The following is a 24,869-nucleotide window of genomic DNA, read 5'->3' as shown; positions in this document are numbered from 1 at the left end:
TTGCCCATAGCAGAGCTATAGAAAAACAGTACATTAACGGGTGTTACACGGACACTTTTTAGATGATACACGGACACTTTTTAGTTGTTACACGGACACTTTTTATGAATAGAATCACTCGTGCATGATCAGTGGGTTCATGGGCACTTTAAATTTCAATTAGATTTGAACTTTTTGTTTCACCGACATATTTCCTGTCTTTTTTATTAAAATATTTACGTTGGCATCAATAACTATATTTTTTTCAAACAATTCCAGTATATTACTATTCATATCAGTACACTAGGGATTTACCATTTAACTTCAAAAGGGGGGTTATGGTTTTTTTCCTAAAAAAAAATTCTGATCCCCAATTTTATGAGAAAAAATATATTGTGGTCAAGCAGATGACAAAATAATGTTCTGATTCCTGATTTTCCGAATACCGTATATAATAGTGCTAATTTCGAAAAAAAATATTTGGGTGATAGCGTTGAAAAACTAAATAATTTTCTTACTCAGAAAAAAACATACCCTCCTTTTGAAGCAAAATGTATTTTTTTTCAATATATGGACATGAAAAGTATTCTGGACAATGCTGAAAGTAAAGAAATGCTGATACCGACGTTTATTTTTCAAAAAAAAAAAAGACAGGACATATATATATATAAAAATTAAATCTAATCAAAAGATCAAAATCCTTATCAACACATGAATGCACGATTGATCCTATAAATAAAAAGTGTCCGTGTAATACATGTTCAAATAGGCAGCAAATCTTGAAGAAAATCATTCAACTTATGTCATCAATTTTGGACGGTAAGCTGCGATTGGATCATATTATGACACGTGATCCTGATCAACACTACTAGAGATATATAAAAACCTATAAGCATGAACATTTTTTAAACATTTCCAAAATATATGCCTATATATATATCTAATAACAAGACAAAATCCATTTTTTCATAACATTTCGTTCACTAATGAAATAGGAAACTCATTGTTTTTATACATTTATATTGTTATTGAATTCATATATATTGAATAATATTCATATATATTGAATAATATTCATATATATTGAATAATATTCATATATATTGAATAATATTCATATATATTGAATTCTTATATTTGGGAGCAAACGTACGATTTTTTTTATTTTTTAAGGGGGAATGGGGGAATGGAATGGCACATCCTGCATTTTTTCAACAAAAAAAGGATCAAGCCTGTTTATTTAAAATTCATTTACCCCCCCCTTTTCGGGTTTTTCCCAAATAAAAATCAAATGTTAGCTTGCTTACCTCTGAAATGTTTTTCATACATTAGTTACTTGCGAAGTTGCATTTTAAGAAGTCTCAAATGTGTACGACATTCATCTTTTACTTGACATGGTTCTTTTTATAAAATTATTAGATTCTTGAATTTCTTGAGAAAAAACTCTCGGCTGAAGGGAAGTGAAAAACAAGTTTGTTTAAACTGTAACTTACATTAACTGGTATATGGCCATTTAAGTTTCTAATCAGTTTAATTTTGCTACCTCTTCTAAATGCAAAATGTATTACTTCTTTTTTGAAACGTCGTACAAGTCAGATACAAAACAAAGGTAACTAAAAAAAACAGGCCGGAAACAAACTGCCGTATAGTTCTTCTGCACTTGTAGTCAGGTCAAGGTCCTCGGCTATCGCTTCGGACCTTCACCTGACTACTCGTGCAGAAAAACTATCCGACAACGGTTGTTACCGGCCTGTTTCTTTGTTACCTTTGTATTGTATCTAATACTTAAATCCTTCTGTCCCCCACCCCAACAAATAAATAAATATCAAATGGTTTTCCTCTTATTTAACACAAGTTTAAATTGATTGATTGTTTGTAGCTTTTTAACGCCCAGTGACAAATATTTCATGCTTGTTCAGGAAAACACGAGTTTAGAAGTCATGTATATAATATAAAAACGAAGAGATGGGATATGATTGCAAATGAGACAACTCTCCAAATTACACAGAAATCAACAGCTATAAGTCACCGTACAGCCTTCGACAATAAGCAAAGCCTACACCGCATAGTCAGCTATAAAAGGCCCCGAAATCACAAATGTAAAACAATTTAAACGAGAAAACTAACGGTCGAATTAATGTACAATTAAATGAACGGAACACAAATATGTATAACACAGCAACAAACGGCAACCACTGAATTACAGGCTTCTGACTTGGGACAAGCACATACATACAGAATGTGGCGGGGTTAAACATGTTAGCGGGATCCCAATCCTCCCCCTAACCTGGGACAGTAGTGTAACAGTACAACAACATGTTTGTGAGCACTCAACCCATCCCGAAGCTTGGACAGTGGCGTAACAGTCCAATAAAAGATCAACCTGCACTTATCAGTTGCAATTAGATTAACTCAAAAAATCGGTACGAGACGCACACAAAAAACTAACATTAAGACAATAGACACAAAGCACCGACTTAAGAGTATTTGCAATTACTGAAAGTTTGCTCAAAGCTAGTAACAACTAGTACTGAAATAAATCTTGTTCTCCCAGACTGAAGTATCAATCAGTACACAACGCGCGGCAAAGGATTTATTAAAAAAAAAAAATAATCTAAGAAACGTCTGGTTTACGTTGTATACAGATATAAGAAGATGTGGTATGAGTGCCAATGAGACAAACCTCCATCCAAGTCATAATTTGTAAATGTAAACCATTATATAATAGGTCAAAGTACGGTTTTCAACACGTAGTCTTTGCTCACACCGAACAACAAGATATAAAGGGCCCCAAAACTGACTAGTGTAAAACCATTCAAACGGGAAAACCAACGGTGTCTAATCTATTTCAAAAAAACGTTATACTTGCATATTTATGATAAATTATAGACCAATAAATAATGAAAGTTTTTGAAAAGTTGTGGTCAGAACGTTTTGACCATCGAAATTTTGCAATAGAAATAATAGTTAGGACCAGAAGATTTTAACAGCCAGTGCAGAACTCGCACGAACGCCATTTTTAGTTAGAGGGGCGATATTCCGACGCGTTTTTTAATTCTTGGTCACTCATGTTTAGAAAGAAAGGGGAGAAATCCAAACAATTACCGACCAATCACAAACGTTGTTGCAAATTTGACCTTATGACGTCAAAGAATTTCCCATAATGCAATTATTGCATATAAATAAAAAACTACTATACCAATTGAATAAAAAATATTGCATTTGAATGACAAATTATACCATTGGAATAAAAAAAATTGCATTTAAATGAAAAAATATACCATTCAAATAAAAAATATTGCATTTGAATGACAAATTATACCATTTGAATAAAAAATATTGCAATTAAATGAAAAAATATACCATTCAAATGAAAAAATATTGCATTTAAATGAAGAATTATACCAATTAAATTAAAAATATTGCATTTAAATGAAAAATATCAAATTTTTGCAACCAATACCATGCCATAACAAATAAGGAAATGATTGTTGAAGACTGGGAAGTTAATAAGTCTTTTACTTTAACATGGAAAGGTAGTTTTTGTAGGTTGGAAGACGATTAAAAGGGATTTATAACATACTAAAACGTATATCCAAATAATTTAAAGTCTTCAATAAAAAAATTTACAATGCAAAGATTTGATAATATATATCAGCATTTCGGGTGTATTTTAGTCTTGTGAAATTTCCATTTCTATGTAGCAACTTTACAGCAGCGCCTGCATACGGAGTATATATCTCCCAATTGATACGATATTCCCAGGCTTGTTTTTCATATCACGATTTCCTTAATAGAGGGTTGCTGCTCACTAGGAAGCTATTTAATCAAGAGTTACAAATGATGAAGTGGAAATCATCCCTTCGTAAAATTTACGGACGCCATCACGAGTTGGTTGACCGTTACGGAATATCCGTTTCACAGATGATATCGAATATGTTCCTTATGTCGTAACTACAACCACGTCCCCTTTTCACGAATATGACCTACCGAATTAGACTGTTTACCGGGTTTGTAATAACATGAGCAACACGACAGGTGCCACATCCAGAGCACCTGATATCACCCCTTATTTTGGTGAGGTTCGTGTTGCTTAGTCTTAAGTTTTCTATGTTGTGTCTTATCTAGTAATATGTGTCTGTTTGTCTTTTTTCTTATTTAGCAATGGCGTTGTCAGTTGATTTTCGATCTATGAGTTTGAATGTCCCTCTGGTATTTGCTCCATTCTATAAGTCTGGTTGCCATCCAATTAACCACCGAGGTTATCTCCGAAGACGGACAACGGTCATTTAACCCGATATGAACATAAACATAGATATAAATAAGCTGGAAGACGGTTAAGTGAGCAATGATTTACAAATGATGTTATTATGGAGCGCAATACACTTTTTAAATAAATAGTGTTTTTCATGGTAATTTTAAACGATTTCTGCTTTGCACATTTTCCAATTTAGTTTTAGTTTACACAGGATGGAACCTGCATTAAATGTCCAAACGCCTGAAGGAACTTTTGATGAAAGTGCTCATTATACAGAGATAATTGAAATTGGTTACCTACAACCCACATCGCAAGGTTCGTAATGTAATACAATACAAAAGAAGTGTAAACATTCCAATTGGTTTTTTAATACCTGTTAGTAGATACCAATGCGGATAGACAGACTAAAGGGCTCATTCAATCAAGTTATGGTTGGTTCGTTTCTTATTTCATTTAAATGAAATTTTGTAGTAATGCGTTGTCTTCTATCCTCATATATTTGCAATGAAGTTTGAGCTGAGCATTACATTGGAAAATGTTAGCTTCAATATACTTGACTGTCTCAGTGTCTACCTTATTTCTTCTCATGCTTCCATTTTACGTTTTAGTTTTTAATGGAAAAGTTGAATGAAAGGTCTAAAATGTGCCTAATAAAGGATATTTCAGTAGTATCTTGCACACATTTTTAGAAGCAGTTCCACAAAGCTCATGGCTTCGCTCTGATAAGTTGCAGTCGTCATGTTGTACATAATGAAAAGGTAGATTCAATAATGACTGACGCTATTATAAAGAGGGCCAATTTCATTTTTTAATTTATAAGTAAGTTTTGCTGATCAGTTTTTTTGTTTGTTTCTGTGTATTCCTATAGTAGATTGTGTTTGCCCAAAATAAAAAAACTTACTCGTCATACAAAGAACAACAACTTTAACAAGTAGAATTAGTATTTCAGAGTTTTGTTGACCTGTGTATACGTATTGTCTTGTTGATCATATTTGCTGTTTAAAATTATCATAGTGTTTTCTATGTTTTTCGCCCGACATACAAAAAATTGGAAGTCATCCGACATTACCGGTTAATGATTAATTTCCTTCTTGTTCTTCATTGTTGCTGTGTACAGTTTACTGTGTCTGCTGTAATCTTCGTTATAAATGAAAACAATGGTTAATAATCATCATATAAAGACAACTATTTATTTGAGGAGTCGATTGACTATTTCGTCTTTGTGGAGACCTTGTATTGCCTATCAATTTTGCTGTTTACAGTTTTTATTTATTTGCTATAGTTTTGGTCAATGATGTAAATAAACTCATCAAAGACACCAGGATTGAAATTTTGTATTTGCGCCAGACGCGCGTTTCGTCTACAAAAGACTCACAAGAGACGCTCGAATGAAAAAAGTTAAAAACGCCAAATGAAGTACGAAGTTAAAGAGCTTTGAATACCAACAATTCCTAAACGTTTTGCTAAGTTAATCTATTCCTGAGACTTAGTATTTAAAAAATTCATAATTCTTCATTTTGGGCTGTTATTACTACAATGATTCGACTGACATTTTCGAACATGCTGATAAATTTGTTGATAATGTCTTCTAGTTAATTTTAGTTTATATTAATCTGATATAGGATTTAAGATAATATAAGCAATAACACAAAAATCGTACGCAAAAAATTAACAAAACAATAGGAATCATCATTTAAGGCAATAAGACCTTTAAGAATTCACTGCTATTTATTTTAAACTTAAAAGACGACAGACGTTAGACGTTATGTAATGAGAAACACTAAACTGCACTTGGATCAGATGAGTTTAAAAGGGGATAACGTGACTGACTGGTCTGAAGAGTTCATCTACGGTGATTACTAGCCTGCAAGTCTGATTTGGCGAGTTCGAACTTCGTTCATGACGAATATTTCTGGACTCTCACGTGTTTTGATAATGATACAAATTTACCAGCCGACGGTTAATTATTCTGTTTGGATACTCCTGCACCCTAGAGCAGAAAAAAAAACTGAACAGAAAAACTAGCCTGTATGATTTAGCCATGATATCACCAAGTTGGGTAAATTCCGACAATAAAAAAACACATTCGTAGAAACATTGTTTATTTATTTGCACCACATAAAATTACTCATGGTTGCAGAAAACAATGAACAGTTGTCTAAGCTTTCAGAAAATCTTTTTCGCCTTTAAAATATACAGTCAAATTACAACCGTCTTCTGATCATATTTTGATTTGGATTGAGTTTTAAGGAAAACGGACACAAATTATATTATTCAATTACCAAAAAGGATGATAAAAGAGGGACGAAAGATACCAGAGGGACAGTCAAACTCATAGATCGAAAACAAACTGACAACGCAATGGCCAAAAATAAAAAGACAAACAGACAAATAATAGTACAGATGACACAACATAGAAAACTAAAGACTAAGCAACACGAACCCCACCAAAAAATTGGGGTGATCTCAGGTGCTCCGGAAGGGTAAGCAGATCCTGCTCCACATGTGGCACCCGTCGTGTTGCTTATGTAATTACAAATCCGGTAAATAGTCTAATTCGGTAAGTCACATTCGTGAAAAGGGAAGGGTATTGTAGTTACGAAATAAAGAACATATCCGATATCATCTGTGAAACGGTTATTCCATAACGGTCAACCAACTCGTGATGGCGTCCGTAAAATTTACGAAGGGATGATTTCAACTTCACCATTTGGAACTCTTGGCTTAATAGCTTCCTTGTGAGCAGCAATCCTCTATCAAAGAAATCATGATAGGAAACACAAGCCCGGGAACATCGTATCAATTGGGAGATATAAACTCCGTATGCAGGTGCTGCTGAAATGTTGCTACATAGAAATGGAAAGTTCACAATTGGGAAGCTGAAATCATCTCTTTTGTCGTAAAGTTTTGTTTTCAACCGACCCTCATTGTCCATTTCTAGATATAAGTCAAGATATGAGGCAGACTTAACTGTATCTGTAGTATCCTTTATCTCTAGTTCGATGGGATAGATTCGTTCAACATAGTCACCAAATTTTGTATTATTTAGTGAGAGAACATCATCTATATAGCGGAACGTAGAGTTAAAGGATATTGCTAACTTCTTATCTTTCTTCCTAAGAACTTCCTGTATGAAGTCAGCCTCATAATAATAAAGAAACAAGTCGGCAAGAAGAGGGGCACAATTGGTTCCCATTGGAATTCCGACAGTCTGTTGAAAAACACGTCCTCCAAACGTAACAAATATGTTGTCAATCAAGAAATCAAGCATCTTGATAATGTCAGTTTCAGAGAATTTTTTGTTTGAATCAGAGTGATTCTTTACAAAGTAGGATTTATCCCTCCCCAAGACAAGATACTTGTATCTACGTTCGCCATTCTTTTTAATGAAACAAAGTAATACCAACTCTTTCAATTTGTCTATTAGTTTGGAATGGGGAATATTTGTGTAAAGTGTAGAAAAGTCAAATGTTTTAATACTATTGCAAGATGAGAGAGTCTTAGATTGTATGTACTCTAAAAGATCTTTGGAATTTTTTAGTATCCACATTTGATTCACGCCACCTCTTGAATAGGCAATTAACAATAACTTTGGAGCCCGGCTTTGATTGCTGATAAAATAGATGTTAATAATTTAGAAAGAGGTTTCGTGGAGCACTTGGAAGACCCAGCAATATACCGTTGTTTGTAAGGACACTTATGTAGTTTAGGTATCCAATACAGTGATGGAAGATCCAGTTCTTCATCTTTGGTTGAAATTCCAAAGGAACATAGAATAGACCTATGATTATCCAGAATTTCCTCTTTGGTAAGTGTCGTGAGGGTATATGTTGAGTTTCCAAGTGAATTGTCAATACCTAATTCATTTATCAAGCAGTTTATGTAATGATATTTACACACAAAAACGATGTTGTTTGGGGCTTTATCTGCGGGGACAACAACATATTTGTCATGGAGGTAGGACAAGAGTTTTAAAACATTTGGGTCTTTAAAAATTGATGTAGCGTGGGTATTGGTATGCCTATTTAGTTTCTTAATTCGGATTTGTATCAACGACCTCACAGCCTTAATCCATTCGGAAAGAGTATCTACGTCTTCTTTCTCGCGTTTAGCCCATTGCCTGGCATAATCCTCGACTGAATCCATCAGTATTTTGAAGTTGTATTTCCAATTGATGGATTTAGGCTCACGATATTTCGGACCTTTGGATAACAAATTTCGCAGGGAAGTGTTATTGACAATGTTGAGGTCTCCGGTAATAACGTGGCCAGCCGGATTATATATGAATTGGGAACTAGCACAGGTGCAATCAGGAGGTTTAGACTTGAAGTCGTCAATGTTGAGATCCTGCAAAACGTGTTTGTAATTGAAAATTTTAGTTGCAATTGGTTTGGTATAGGTATAAGAAATTATTGGTACAGACTGATCTTTAAAATAAGGAGGTATTTTCGACTGAACTAATTTATGATGAAGGATATTGCCTAAGTTGACGCCATCGAGACCTTTGTTGGCAAAGGAAAGTTTAAGAAAAGATCTTTTCTCTTTTTCATCTTTTCCAGTGCGAACTGGTTTGAAAAGTCTGTGACTTGCAATATCCGAAATGATAGCTGTAAGTTTGTATTGGTTTGAATGAGGGTTTGTAACAGTGGTTTCCAAACATAAATTGAACAAAGAATGAAGTTTTGAAAGGGGTTATGAATACAGTTTCGTGCGAATGTGATGAATACCTAACGGCTTTTGTATAAATGGCAGCAAGTCATTAATAGAGACATCATGCAAAGTAGGTGATGTATAATGACGATGACCATGACTGCGTCTACGTCGAGGAGTAGAGTTGAAAATATTCATCACATTCACCGAGCTACAGGAAGGACTAGATAGAATACATATACCATCAATTTTGTCATTGCAACCATATGGTGTCGCAGTTCCCAATTGTCGAATCCAGTAGTCCTCTTTTTGTCTACAGAGAGGCGTTGCAAGTTGAGGATTGTTAGTCTTGTGGTATATTTTTTCGATTATACGAACTGTCATAAAAACGATGGAATGATCAGGCTGATTAAAATGCTGATACAGAATGTCGTTTGCATTGAGGTTGATATCTGATCTATGGCCGCACATACGTTTGTTAAGCCTTCCTTTCGTTTCACCGACGTAAACCAATCCACAAAGGTTACACTCTAATCCGCAGACGACATTTATAGATTTACAATTCAGATCATCGTAACTTCTAGTAGAGTAAGACTGTTTAGTTAAATTGCTAGTGAATAGAGCGTCTGTTATTAAAATTTCACAAGTTTTGCAGCCATTAGTTCCACATTTCGAAATGAGACAGTGTTGTTCAGAGTCATCAAAATCAAAAATGTCTTTAAGGAGAACTGAACATAAAAATCGAAAAACAAAATTGCATATATGCGGTATGCTTCTTAAACGTTATACAACACTGCAACCTAAAACTCTGGCGTTATTTTTTAAGTTTTATTGTTCAAATGAAAATGATATATTGTGGTTCTAATGATTGCAAAAAAATGAAAACTCAACCATGTCAATGATCAATAAAGATATAGACCTAGTGTCGGCAGAACATACATCCACATCATCAGACAATGATAGAGATTCTTCAGAATGTTAAGACGATGGATATGAACAGCCATACACCACGCTGGTGGTTAATGATCAAGTAAAAGACAAACATGTTTATCTCACTACCAAAAAAGAGACATATTACGAAAATGCAGTTCCTTTTCAGAATGTTGCTTGTGGACATGTCTGTGAATTCTTAGAAGAAGATTCTTTATCAGATGAAACAAATGGGCATGATAACCAAGAAAATTGGAATCTAAATTATGATGTGAACGACTTTCACGAAAAAAATTAAAGTGTGCCTCAGACTTATATTTATCCGCAGATGAATAAGGCAGAATACATCAACTTCTCACTTAATCAATAACATAGATTTTTAGAAGTTATCGTTTTAATTGAACTACTAAAGGTTGCACTTTGTTAATACAACTGTTTCTCAAACCACGCCTCTTTTGGGTAGATATATATTCATATATATTTCGTTTTGTTTACATAATGGTTCCCAGATAAGATCTATATGTTTAATTTCATACAGACGTAATTTGAGAATGTTTCCAGTAGAACAAATATTGTTCCGGTGAAAATTGAATTTTGAAGTAGCACAGTGAAGGTAGAGGTAGTACAGAATTTTAGTATCAGTTTAAACTCAAACTAGTTCGAGGCATATAAATGTTGGAAATATGCCGCATCACAGCCCTATGTTTTGACCTCTGAATTAAATAGTAGCGCATATCAACTTCAATTCTAAGATATATTTTGTTACGAAACTTCATAGTAGTAGCGGGAGTTTTCGCCGCAAAGGGGGTTCCAATAGGAAATTGCATTGTCTAAATTTACAGAAATGCAACCTAAAAAAAATGATAGAATTTTGATATGAGGCCACTAAATGTATGATCCAATTGCAATTATAGTCTTAGATTTAATTTTTTCAGGTTGATTAAAGGTAGTGAAACGCCCCAAAACTGTATTAAATGCACATTAGCAAGGTTAAAAGGACACGAGATTCTAATACATTGTAATATAATATGACGACCTATGTATCATCAACCAGTATAACAACAGTATCTAATTTTATAAAGTGTGTAAGCAAGCATTTGGGTCCTCCTAGCTAAAATATATTTTGTATTGAAACCACTGCATTGTTTATACTTATTTGTAAATATACATGTACATATTGCCGGTATTTTTAATGATCATTCTGTTAAAGAACAAATTCCTGGATATTTTGATAATACTGAACTCCCTCTTATTTGTTATGTTTACAAAAAATCTACTCGGAAATATGTGTTTAATTAGAGCCAAGTGTGTAAAGATGTAAATATCAGTGACAATACACCTACGTCATGTAATTGCAGTAATTCCGAATACATTTATGGCCCCAGTTCCCATGTTATAACAAGAGACCTTAACATCGTTCGTGACCGAGAGTTGAAATCATTCCTAAGTAAAGGACCCAAATATCGTCCTCCGTCAATTATTAATTGGAATGAGTGTCGTAATATCATCCACGACTCACTCCGTACTTACTGTTCGAAATGGATAAAACGAGAAAAAGCTGACAAGAAATCTTTGGACTCTTTTTTTAATTCAGTAATGAACATAGTTGATATACGTATACAACATTTTAAAGAACATTTTACTCTTAACAACAACCATAAAAACCCTATTTCTCGTATCAAACATAACTAAAAGAACTCGCCAAGGAATACGTTTTTTTCCCGGCTGATAAAGCTGCTAATAATATCATTATTGTTTGAAGTAAATTTTACATTGAGGTTCTGCAAAAGGAAATCACGAATTCACCAACATTCCAACTGACTCCATTTTCGGAAAACGACATCTGTAACAAACATAAACGTTTAGCTACTTCTTTACAAGCAGAACCAAATACAATGAAAGTTCCAACTATGTACTGGCTTCCGAAGCTACACAAAACACCTTACAAATGTAGATTTATTTCGTCTTCAAGCCATTGTTCCACCACTAAATTGTCTATTCTACTCATTAGTACACTTGGTACAATCAAAAACCTAATAATAAATTTGTTCAAATAAGGCCTTTAAAAATAGTGGAATTAATTACTTTTGGAGTGTCAAAAATTCGTTGGAAGTACTTGATAAATTGCATACTTATATTGGTGATTTTGAATCTGTGCAAAGTTTTGATTTTTCCACCCTATATACCACTTTGCCACATATTCTTTTTATGAAAAAATTCACACATCTAATTAAATGGACATTTAAAAAGTCAGAATGCAAATACATATGTTCGAACTCTTTTATGTCATTTTTTAGTAGCAACAAACACAAGAACTATGTCAATTGGACATGCTTTGATACTATAACTGCCCTTGAATTTTTACTAGATAACATTTTTGTTCGCTTTGGAGATTCCGTATATCGTCAAGTTATCGGAATTCCAATGGGGACTAACTGTGCACCACTTATTGCGGACCTGTTTCTGTATTGTTATGAGTTACAATTTATGACTAAAATCAGCAAAGACCCATCGAAACAACATCTGATACAAAAATTTAACAATACTTTTAGATATTTGGATGATATATTGGCTCTCAATAATGACGACTTCAGTATGTATACTAAAGAAATTTATCCTGTTGAACTAACTTTATACAAAGCTAATACTAATAATGAACACTGCCCTTTCCTCGATCTTGATATCTATATCAATAACAGGAAACTCAATACCAAAATTTATGATAAAAGGGATGATTTTTTATTTCCTATCGTTAATTATCCATTCTTAGTTGGTGACGTTCCCTTGTCACCATCTTATGTTGTTTATATATCTCAACTTGTAAGATTCGCTCGTGTATGAAACAACGTATTAGATTTTAGCGAGAGAAATTTGTGTATTACTGAAAAATTATTACACCAGGGTTTTCGATATCACAAACTAGTCAAAACATTTACTAAATTTTATCATCGGTACAAGGATATCATTCGTAAATATAATTCAATATGCAGACAACTTATACGTTCGGGTATTTCACATCCATTTTTTACAAAGCACAAAAATGTCGGCATTCACCTCAAAAGCTAACTGAACCTTTAAACAGACTGATTAAGAAGGGATATAGTTACGATACTGTTGTCAGGTCATTAACGATTGCATATTTTGGCTTAAATATTGATTCACTTAAAGGGTCTTTGCATCGGAAATAAACACATTTATTCTAAAACCAGTTGTTGGCATGATACGGGTTATGTTCTTCTCATATATATTATGATGGTGTTATACTAAACCCCTAACGCGAGGGATTGTACTTGATATTCATATGATGAAGACATAATCTTTCAATCAGTTTAGTTGAGGTCTGGAGCTGGTATGTCAGTTAACTGCTAGTAGTCCTTTGTTAATTTATGTATCATTGTCATTTTGTTTAGTTCTTTTGTTACCTATTCTGACATCGGACTCTGACTTCTTTTGAACTGAGTTTTACTGTGCGTATTTTTGTGTGTTTGTTTTTTCTACATTGGCTAGAGGTATAGGGGGAGGGTTGAGATCTCAAAAACATGTTTAACCCCGCCGCATTTCTGCGCCTGTCCCAAGTCAGGAGCCTCTAGCCTTTGTTAGTCTTGTATGATTTTTAATTTTAGTTTCTTGTGTATATTTCGGAGTTTAGTATGACGTTCATTATCACTGAGCTAGTATACATTTTTGATTAGGGGCCAGCTGAAGGACGCCTCCGGGTGCGGGAGTTTCTCGCTGCATTGAAGACCCATTGGTGGCCTTCGGCTGTTGTTTGCTCTTTGATCGGGTTGTTGTCTCTTTGACACATTCCCCATTTCCATTCTCAATTTTATGTATACATATTTCTGTACATATTTTGCATCTTTTCTAATCTATATATCTGCAATAGTTATGAATTTTCAAAATACACATTTACAGGTAGAATATGTACAAATTCTACACAAACATGATTTTTTATGAGATAATATTACAAGTATGGTCAGCATATTCTTCCAAGCTGAAATTTTCCTTAATGTCAGTTCAAAGTCATTTTAAAAAATGCACATTCTCCATGGTGTTGTTATTGTTTCTTATAATTCCAAATGATGTTGTTGTTGTAGTTACTTACAAATCCTAATGTTGCTGTTGTTATTAAAAATTCCTAATGTTGTTGTTGTTATTAAAAATTCCTAATGTTGTTGTTGTTATTAAAATTCCAATGTTGTTGTTTTTGTTGTTGTTGTTGTTGTTGTTGATGATGATGAAACATTCAGAATAATGTCTTAATAATTTTCATTCTAATTTATACTCGGCAACATAAACCTAAAATTGATTTTGTTATTAATTTCTCCTATTCATATTTCTGAGTTAACGAAAAAGTATCACTCTTTTAAGAACCTTAAATAAGCAACTATTTGTCATATTATTTATCGGATGCTTTAAATGAGAGACATAAGAGATTAGTAATTCGTGACGCATAAGTATTTTTTTCCCGGAATATCCAGAGCAATATCACGTAAATGTCAAAGAAAAAAAGTGTGGATATATGATATATAATGAGGCGGGGAAAATGAACTGCTTTCGATAACAACGATATCAATGAAGTATGTTAATCATTTACAGAAACATTTATAAACATTATGAGGGAGTGCAGTCAAACAAAACAAGTAAACATTCCAATTTTGTATTATAAGTGCAAATGAAATATGGAACAATTGCGGAAAAGGTTGTTCAAACAAATAAGAAAAATTTACTTTACAACTTGAACCTGCTAGAATTGAGATGGGCTTACTTATACATGTTTTATTAACTGGTTTTAAAATTGTCTTAAAAAAAGGTTGAAAATCCTCCGTAGATGTAAAAAGAATGAATAACATTGCAAATACATTTTAATTGATAGAACAATAATGCTCCTAAATATTTATATAGTCTTATAACTCCTTACATTCAAGGTATTTCAGGAGAAATTAACAAAATATTAAATTCCTTTATGTAGGTTATCGCTCACATCATTATTTTATAAAAAAAAACAAAAACTTTGGAACACTCTTGCATAGTCAAATTGGAAATTTGACTAAATATCAAATTGTAACTTAGACTAATGATCAAATAATAGTTGAAAAGTGGTATGAGAAATCGGTATTCACACCTCCATCATTTGTATGGCCTTAGACAATTGAATGTTGTATTAACTAATTAAAAAGGTAGTTTTTCTCCGTCTTTCTTGAACTATGACTTATTCAACACTTATAATTTGTCTGATTCAATATGTCGAGGTGGCCGGATGTTTATGATTTGTCATTTATTATTTTACTATACCTTTTTTTTATTGGCCTCAAACCACAATTGTTCTTCCCATTATTTACAATCCTTTTTTTTTGTAAAAGTCGAATTCAGAATTGGTCAATATGCTAAAGGTACAGACATAAAAAGCATAACTGTGGGTAAATTTGGTGACTACGTTGAACGCATCTATCCAATCGAACTAGAGATAAATGATACAACAGATACAGTTAAATCTGCCTCATATCTTGACTTACATCTAGAAACTGACAATGAAGGTCGGTGGAATACAAAACTTTACGACAAAAGAGTTGATTTCAGCTTCCCAATTTTGAACTTTCCATTTCTATGTAGCAACATTCCAGCAGCGCCTACATACGAAGTATATATCTCCCAATTGATTAAATATTCCTGGCCTTGTATTTCCTATCATGATTTCCTTGATAGAGGATTGATGCTCACAAGGAAGCTATTAAACCAAAAGTACTAAATGGTGAGGTTGAAATCCTTTCTTCGTAAATTTTACGGACGCCATAACGAGTTGGTTGACCGTTATGGAATATCCGTTTCACAGATGATATCGAAAATGTTCCTTATTTCGTAACTACAATCCCGTTCCTTTTTAACGAATGTGACCTACCGAATTAGACTATTTACCGGATTTGTAATAACATGAGCAACACAATCGGTGTCACATGTGGAGCAGGATCTGCTTACCCTTTTGGAGCACCTAAGATAACCCCCAGTGTTTGGTGGGGTTCGTGATGCTTAGTCTTAAGTTTTCTATGTTGCGTCTTGTGTACTATTATTTGTCTGTTTGTCTTTTTCTTTTTTAGTCATGGCGTTGTCAGTTTATTTTCGACCTATGAGTTTTGATTTCCCTCTGGTTTCAATTGCCCCTCTTTTTTAACACTCAAAAGTTGATATATTTTCATCTTTCTAATCCCCCTTTTGTTTTTTTTTACTTCTAAACAACTAGAAGTAATTTAGACTTGACATTTCTTAAATTTTTAAGATATTTTGCTCTTCATATTTTAAAATGTGTTTGTATGCCATGTTATCATCTTATTTTTGTAAAAAACTTATTGATATTGCACTTATAACGTACCCTCATTGATTCAATGAAGTAATGTGGTGCATTCTTACAATTGTTTTATATTAATTTTTATTCGAAATCATGCAAGCTGTAAAAAAAAAGCCAATCCTGCCTCATATGCCCAAATATGGTCAACATGTCTTATTGTGATAAAGTTTTAGTAATTTCTTTTTTTTCTGGTAAAATAATCTGACAAAGATCATTTTGTACCTGTAAGACCTTTTATTGACAAAAAATGCGTGTTGTCATTCTTCTAATATTCAGTTTCTGAGATAGACAATTTTTCTTATATTAGCTAGTGGTATGTTTTGTTCTCGTAGGCTTCGGGCTACAAGTTCAGTTTCGGCAAAATGCTGCTTAACTAAAATGAAAACATTTAACCAATACAATAGAAATGTGATGATGAAGATTTATGTGTAAGCCACGAGGACATTTGTAGACAACATAGACAATGAAAAATCTTTTGAAGCTAAAATATATCCACACCTCGTTATCCCTGATGATTGTCTCAAAAGAGTATTTTGGAGTTTAATGATGATGATGGTAATAGTGATGGTGCCATTGATGGTGCGAGTGATGGTGGTGGTGGTGGTGGTGATGGTGGTGGTGGTGATGGTGGTGCTGGTGCTGGTAGTTGTGATGGTCAGAATGTAGTTGTTTGTGATGATTGTGGTGGTGGTGGTGATGATGAATTAAAAATCTGTCAGTATATATTTGACTAGAATTTAACTTTTGTACTGCACAGTTCTACTTCACCTTCATCTTATTGGCAAGAATAATCTCCTTTAATATAAACAAAACAAATTAATACATTATTGTTTGCTTGATATTCTTAAAACATACATAATGTTACAGTGAATTTGTATAATCAGAGATTATGTAGAATCTATGATTTTTCAGGAAAATTATTAGTGATTATATATCATCTTTGTTTTACATAATCACAGACAATTTTAAAAAATATTTTACACATTCCCTTAAAAAGAGGAGCCGAGATACCAAAGGACCATTCAAATTCATAAGTCGAAAATAAACTGACTACGCCATTATTTCAGGGAATATCAATAACAAATAGGGTCTTAGTTTGATAAAAATAAATCAAATATAGACAAATAAATCATATTTATTACTCATTTGTGGTTTTAGTGGACAGCTTTCATTCCATGTCCATTGATCAAATCTTATTAAAGTGCACAGTTTTGCAGGTGATATTCTATTTAACTGTGCTGGGCCACATTAACTCATAAACAAAACATATCTTCAATTAAAATTAATGATACAATCATAACTGCACGGATCATAAAAGTTGCTGTAAAACAAAGTGGATAAACGTTATTAAACATCTGTTCTATGTTGTCTTTGTAACAAAGAACAAGGAATTCACACTAAGCAAGGAAACGTAACTTAACGAAAAGAAACACAAAAAGAATTCAGGCTTGATAGATTGAACACAATTTTGGAGACCGTTATTGGATGCAATGTTACGATGTAAAATAGACAACAAAAACAATGGCAGAGCAAAAAAACACGTTATAAATTTCATGCTTCCGAATCGCGTTTTTTGTATTCACCTTCACCAGGAACGCCCAAAGCCGAATATGTGAGGGAGTTGAAACTATAGTTTCTTTAAAATTTCAAAATTTGTAGATGGACAAATCTAGAAAGGTTTGTTATAAACATATCAGTTCAGAAGTACTGACTATTGAGCGGATGATACCCTCGTAGACTGACAGTCCACCACGAGAGGTATCAACCCAGTGCTGCAAAACAAAAACAATAAATCAAAGAGAATAGATAATAATGTGTAAAATGAATAAAGAAAAGAGAAATATGATCTAAAAATTTAAAGAATAAAGGAATAAAAGACGTCTACCCTGACCCTCATAGTTGATGTCATCGAAGTTTTAAAAGTAGTTTATGAAAATAAATAATTTGTTTTTATAATATTGTACTTAATATTTCGATATTTATGTTTCTAACGATGTTTAAATATGATTTTTATAGAATGAATTATTTAACTTTTTTCATAGTCTCTTCATTTTCGTTATCATGTGTAATACCAACCATTGTGTCTAGTGAAAATGCATAATTCCTGAAAATGTCACGATATATATACATATCCTCGAGGTTTTCGCGAAAATTGAAGAAAACCTTGTAGGTATCAGTCTAAACAATCTTCCAAAATATCAAAACGATGCAAACAAGTAAGACTGCGAGCTATTGCTCAATGATGATACCCCCGCCAAAATATTTCGGTTAACAGGAAGTTGTTGAGTGATGAATCTGAAAACGCATTACACTGTAAACATGTAAAGCTGACCTTATATAAACACTGAAACCAAATTTCTGAAATCCTTGTATTGTAGTTCCTGAGAAAAATATGACGAAATTTTCAACTTGACGGACGGATGGACTGACGGATGGATGGACAGACAGAGGTAAAAAAGTATACCCCCACTTTTTTTAAAGCGGGTGTATAAAAACAATTCAACGAACAGGTCAATAAAGGAGCCACTTGGGAATATATCATTTGAGGGATTATCTGTACGTCAACATACATTAGATCGTATTTCACGGCAAACACCCCATAAGAAGTAATCTGCTAATTTAAGTGCAAACAAACAGTATTAGATCTTAACATTCTGAGCATATTGTCTACATAATATAGTTTTCAACAGGGATAATTAATGCTTTTAAACCTTACGTTGCTTTTGTAGCCCTAGTGATCATATTTCTTGACGGACAAGAATAAAAACACACACTTTATACTAGATTATCGAAGGATCATTCGGCATCAGTTTGGTTGAAACTGGCCATGTTGTTTTAAAGAAGAAAATGACGACGAACGCCATGTGAATGCAATAGCTCATATGATCTTAAAAGCCCATGTGAGCTAAAAAGAGATACTTTGCCATTAATGCAATAATTCTCCAAATTCGACTTATTACGGGATTTTTTTGCATCCATAATTTCTAATCCCTTTTTACAACTATGTATGCAAGATTCATTTTCTTTTTTAATGCATACTGTACATTTAGTTTGATAATTATTTGAATGTGTATGTGAAACTAATATATTTTATGCATGATAATTGTAATACAGTTTAAATAATTTTCTATTTGCTGAACGTCCTGTAAGAAATATTTCATGGATGTTCAGGTAGAGAACAAATTAAACTATAAATCACACAATAATGTGATGCATGTAGGTCGTTCAGGATTGATGATAGGATAGTTGAACTGGCACAGCTAAGATATTTATAGCGAGAGAGGTTTATTTGCAACAAGGCACCAGTAGCATCTCTCAAAAAGTATTTGCAAGAGGAATTGTGTCATTCTCTCTCTATGGGGTCAATTTCACGTCTTCCTTTCCTCAATACAAATGTTTTTTTCTTTGAAATTAGACTCCAGGAATATTTGAATTCGTACCAATGCAGGTCTTTTTAATGAAAATTGAAAATAGGTTTGTGGTTATTATTAAGTTTACTACCTTAGAACTTATTAAAGCCGTCTGAAGGAGTGACAAATCTAAACAGTTTTTATATAAATTGAAAAATATTATCCTTCAAAATATACAGTATGCATTGAAATATAAAACACAAAACTTCCGTTTATAGCTGTTATAAATCGTTAGGAAATAAACAAGGCAATCAAACAACTAGCTAATATAGTATGTAGTTATATTGATTCAAAAGAGTGCATAAGTAGATATATGTTTTATTCATCAACTAATATCAAAGCTATCATCTATGAGTCAGGAGTCTACATAAAAGGGAAAAGGAAATGTTATAATGTCTATTAATAATGACTAACTACCACAAAACCTAATTAACATTATATATAACATTCATCCCCACTTAAAGTCAACTAATAGTTCAATACAAATGTTCAGATAATCGTCAAATCCATATCTTCATGGTTTCTTAATCTAACGTGTAGATCGTCTACCACCTTGAGACGTTTCAACACAGTTGTCCATGTTGCTGGTATTTTCTCGTGTTGCAGTTTCAAAACCGAAATACACGCATTAATCGATGTCTGTTGTTATATCGTTAATACTGAATGATCAAGATTGGCATTGTTTATTTGTTGTCATGTTAGCACTAATAGCACGGATAGAAACAGTTGTTTCGCGTCTATCACACAATCTAATAGGAGGATAAGATGGATCTTTCCAAAAATCTACTTCCTCGACGAGAGGATCATACTTAGTCGCACGCATACATGTATGTTATTTTTCCCATTAAAACCGGTCCAGGCTGGGTAGCCAAGACGGAAAGGGTTGGCCAGAAAACAATATTCTTGTAAAAATGAAAAACCTTGTGAGTACAGTTTAATGAAGTACATAACAAAACAGAGTGCAGTTCATCTGGCAATACAATCTCCCACTGAATCTCTTTAAGCTCCAAAGATTCTAATGCTTGAGTAACAGCTTTCAAGATAAAACCATCATAGTGTACTCATTGACCATTGCTATGTAGTCTTTGGGCATTGTCCTGCTAGTATATCTTTTCCATGTGATTGTAGAACAAGTTTTGAGTGCATTGCGCTCATGAAATATCAACCACAGTCGGAGTGAATATAAGCAAGCATACAATAAAAAACAAACCCTGTCATTAACACTGAATAACAGTTGCGCTTGTCATATTGGAACTAGAAAAGGCAATTGTCAATCTTAGGTACACGTCAACAACGCTAAGAATATACTTCTTCGTACTAACAGACGACAATGACCCTTAAGTCAATGCGTCAGCGTTCAAATGATGTGTAGTTTTCCAAACATGTAATGCATTCGGTGAAGCATACTGAGATTCACTTTTGCACAAATCTGACACTGTTAAATTGTTTTTTCTTGACGTCATCAAGCAACGTTCATTGTCAAGACATCGATTGATGCCCGGATAACAAAACGCACTGCACAATTCAGAAAGGGATCTGAGCTGACTGAGGAGCAGTAGACTCGTAAGAAGCATTTGCCTACGCATTGTCTCGTCCAGGACGATATTTTACATTCTAGCTGTCGCAGCTCAATTCAGTTCTCCATCGAATTCATTTGTCATTTTTCAGTTTACGTGCTTCTTCTATGTATCAAACATATAAGGAACTGCTTTCTGATCAGTGACAAGAGTGAAGTGTTTGCCATTACATAGTGACAATAGTGAAGTGTTTCCCAATAAGTAAATTTCTTCACTTGCGATTAGCTTCTACTGTTGCACATGTTCCCCCTTTTTATTGGTGAATTCATGAGCATTGAAAGTTATCGAAAAAAAAGCAACAGGCCTTCCGCCCTGATTGAGATTTCTGGCTACTGCAGAATGCTTGTCATCGGTTTTTACGACAAAAAAGAATAGCTTTTTTAATTGCACTCATACTTGCGTTTTCAAGATCGGATTTCAGATCATCGAATGCTTTCACTCCAATATAGTATAACGGAAAAAAGTACCATTAACCAAAGGTTTAATTTTGTCCGAGAATCTTGAAATCCATTGACAATAATAAGAAAACATTCCTAAGGCTCTTTTTATCGATTTAGTACTTTGGGGAACAGGGAGTTCTCCTAGTGGCTTCATTAGATCAGAGTCAGGTCGTACAACACAATGCCTGATGATATATCCAAGTAGACTGACTAGACCGAATTCAAACATTTATTCTTATTAAATGACAACTCATGTTATTCTGCAACATCAAGAAATCTACGAAAGTTTTCATCTTTTTCGTTTTGTCCATTTCTCCTATTGTGATATCATCGATATACACTAATACTGCTTCTAATTTGTATTCAGTAACTAGACAATGACTCTTTGAAAACAAGCAACTCCATTTGCAACGCCAATGCAAATATGACTCTTCGAAATTGGTACAAACGGCACTTTGCTATCGACTGCACTGAACTTCCATGATTTTGTAGCAATATGTCGAAATTCATATATCAAGTTTGCAAATAATTCAGGGGGATCAAAAGTTTGAGCAGCTAGACTACAAATGTATTTAGATAATTATTTTCGACGGCTGGTCTGCTTCCACCGAAACTTATTTTGATACTATGGTGTCTTTTCATGAAGTCATGTCCTAAGATAATGTCACAACCGGTTTTTGTTTAAGTGAGACAACTGCATATTTGGATAGAAATTTCGATCAATGTGCAAGTTTACATTGCAAATTCCTACTTAGAGCATTGAATGTCAGTGATACACTACCAGTAGCGTCATTTATAGTTATTGCTGATATCAATTAAGCTAATTGTCTATCTCTAAACATGCGGCGATGCATTACTCACAATTGCTTATATAGAACAAGAGGCAAATGTTCCAGACTTTGTTGTGTTAGATTTACAGACTTTCGAAAAATGTCATTTTTACCACAAATACGAGAAGTGGCATCCTTTAGCGGGACACACACATCTTGCATGAGCATTATTCCCAAAAAAGAAGCACTTTTGTTTCAACCTTAGCGTCTGTCACAGAATATGGTTGAACATACACTTCATTACTGCGTTGAGCTAAATCTAATGTCCGTGTCTGATCAAACATTGTTTCAAGGTCAAGAGTTTATTTTCTAACAAACACTGTCGACATATTTGTTAGTATAATCCATTTATAAAGGCGTCCCTTATGTATCATTTCTTGTAATTATCGGCCGTTACTAGTGAAAACTACAGTCCTTTGACAAGATGTGTAGCTCTTGTAGAAACTAGTAGGAAACCAAAATAACCCCCCCCCCCCCCCCCCCCCCAAAAAAACGCAATCCATTGGAAAGACAAAACCAGCTAAGACAAATGAACAACCACAAGCACATCAAAATAAACACCAAAAACCAATGAACAACACGAACTCCTATAAAAACCAGTCAGTTCCTGCTCCATATACGGCACCCGTCGTGAAGTTCAATGTAAGTCAATCCGGTGGAAGTCACAAATCGGTGGAGGTACATGAAATGTTACGACAATGGTAACAAGCCCAACATCATCTCAGACACTGGAACACTAACGGTCAATCAATTTGTGATGGCAACCTTAAAATTTTCTAAGAGATGCCATCAACTTATCCTTGATAAAACCCTGGTTAAGAAGCTTTTGTGACAGCTGTATTCATCTTTGTCGAAAGTCAAGATAACTGACGCATGCCTTTAAATATTGGATAAGATGAGAAACGTAGACGCCATATGCAGGCGATGCTGGCATATTGCTACTCAAGAAGGGAAAGTTAACAATATGAAAGTTGAGGTCATACAGTTTTGTCTTCAACAATCTAATTAAAATATAGAAATCAGAGTTCTATATTTTGATTAGATTGTGTCTTCAAATGTCCCTCAATGTCTATTTCAAGAAAAAAAATCAAATATGAAAGCGGACTTTAATGTATCTGTAATATCTTCAATTTGTAAACTGGAATCCGCTTATGTTCCGTTATACTTAAACAAAGTGTAGTAGTCAGCCGAGAACCAGCTTACTCAATTTCAAGCTATCTGGGGTAGATGAGATGTAGAAAGTCTTGCAATTTGTCGTTATTTAACGACAACACGTCATCTATATAACGAAAAGTGAAATTAAAGGATTGAGCTAGTTTCTTTTTGTTTTCACGTAGTAGCCCTTGAATGAAGTACGCTTCATATGAGTACAGGAACAGATCGGCGAGGAGAGGAGCAGTTTGTTCCCATTGTACTGCCGATTGTTTGTTAAAAAAATCGACCGCCAAATTCAACAAATATGTTAAATCTATGAGAAAATCTAACATTTGTAATTTCATCTTCAAAATACTTTTTGTCAGAATCAGAGTGTTTCTTCACAACATATGCCTTCTCTACCTAAAACTAGAAATTGATACCTGTGTGCGTAATTTTTCTTTAAAAGAAACCATTGATGAACTAATTGCTTCAATCGATATTTTGAGAATTTGGTATGGTAGTATAGATTGTTCAGATGTCGAATGTTTTTATGCTGTTGCATGTAGCCAAACATTTTGATTTTTAGATATTGTAGTTTTTTTTTAGTTGTTAAGAATCCACCTGATTGACGTCACTGGTGTCATATGTTTCACAGTAATTCTGAAGGCCCTCTTTAGTACATGTCAATATGAATGTTAAAATCTTTGTTTAAACGGATTCTTATTCGACTGCCATCACTTGGTGTACGACGGTCGTTAATTTTTTTCAAAAAATTTCACCTCTGACACAAGGCGGATCGGAACTTTGTGTGATTATTCTTTGGGATATCCTGCACAGAAGTGATGAACTGGTATCATAGTATCGTGTAAAGTAAAATAAATACAACTGATTCTTTAACCGCCTACTTCAAATAAGTCCATATAATGTTAGATGGTTTTATTCTTACTAATTTAGTGAATGACCTTCGACCCGGATTTAAAAAAAAAATTGCAACATATTCCACTTTTACGATCGGGCAAAATGATATCTACACATTTCGTTCTCTTTCCAATGGTATAGTATTAATATAGCTGTGTGTTAGGTAGGTGCATTAAATATATTTTTTAGATCTGAAATATACTCGCCAATTATACAATATGTGTTTCATATATTGATTATTTATTCTGTTACTGTCAGCACCAATCATTTTTTAATCTTCAAAATACAAATTCGCAAAAATGCAAATTTGTCCTTAACGAATAAAAAATATATGTTGTGGTGTCTGTAAGTTCCTCCTATTTCTCTCCGAGCCCTAGTACCAGTACTAGCATATTTG

At 33.6% G+C, this 24,869-nt stretch overlaps 1 protein-coding gene across 3 annotated transcripts in view; it reads right to left on the bottom strand.

Moving 5' to 3' along the window:
- LOC127738703 (uncharacterized) overlaps positions 1–24,869 on the bottom strand; it is a 157,737-nt gene that overhangs the window by 30,351 nt on the left and 102,517 nt on the right. Inside the window, exon 8 of one of the 3 annotated variants that reach the window (XM_052250048.1) lies at positions 16,402–16,955. The exons of the other annotated variants lie outside the window; for them this stretch is intronic. The gene's annotated coding sequence lies outside the window, so the exon portion shown is untranslated. Of the gene's footprint in view, positions 1–16,401; positions 16,956–24,869 lie in introns of those variants that run through there. 3 annotated transcript variants of the gene reach the window in all.

This window comes from Mytilus californianus, unplaced genomic scaffold (assembly GCF_021869535.1).
Source record: "Mytilus californianus isolate M0D057914Y unplaced genomic scaffold, xbMytCali1.0.p SCAF_4, whole genome shotgun sequence".
Taxonomy (NCBI): Eukaryota; Metazoa; Mollusca; class Bivalvia; order Mytilida; family Mytilidae; genus Mytilus; species Mytilus californianus.
The sequence above is the reverse complement of the archived record's forward strand: the minus strand, read 5'-3'. Positions and strand labels throughout refer to the sequence as shown.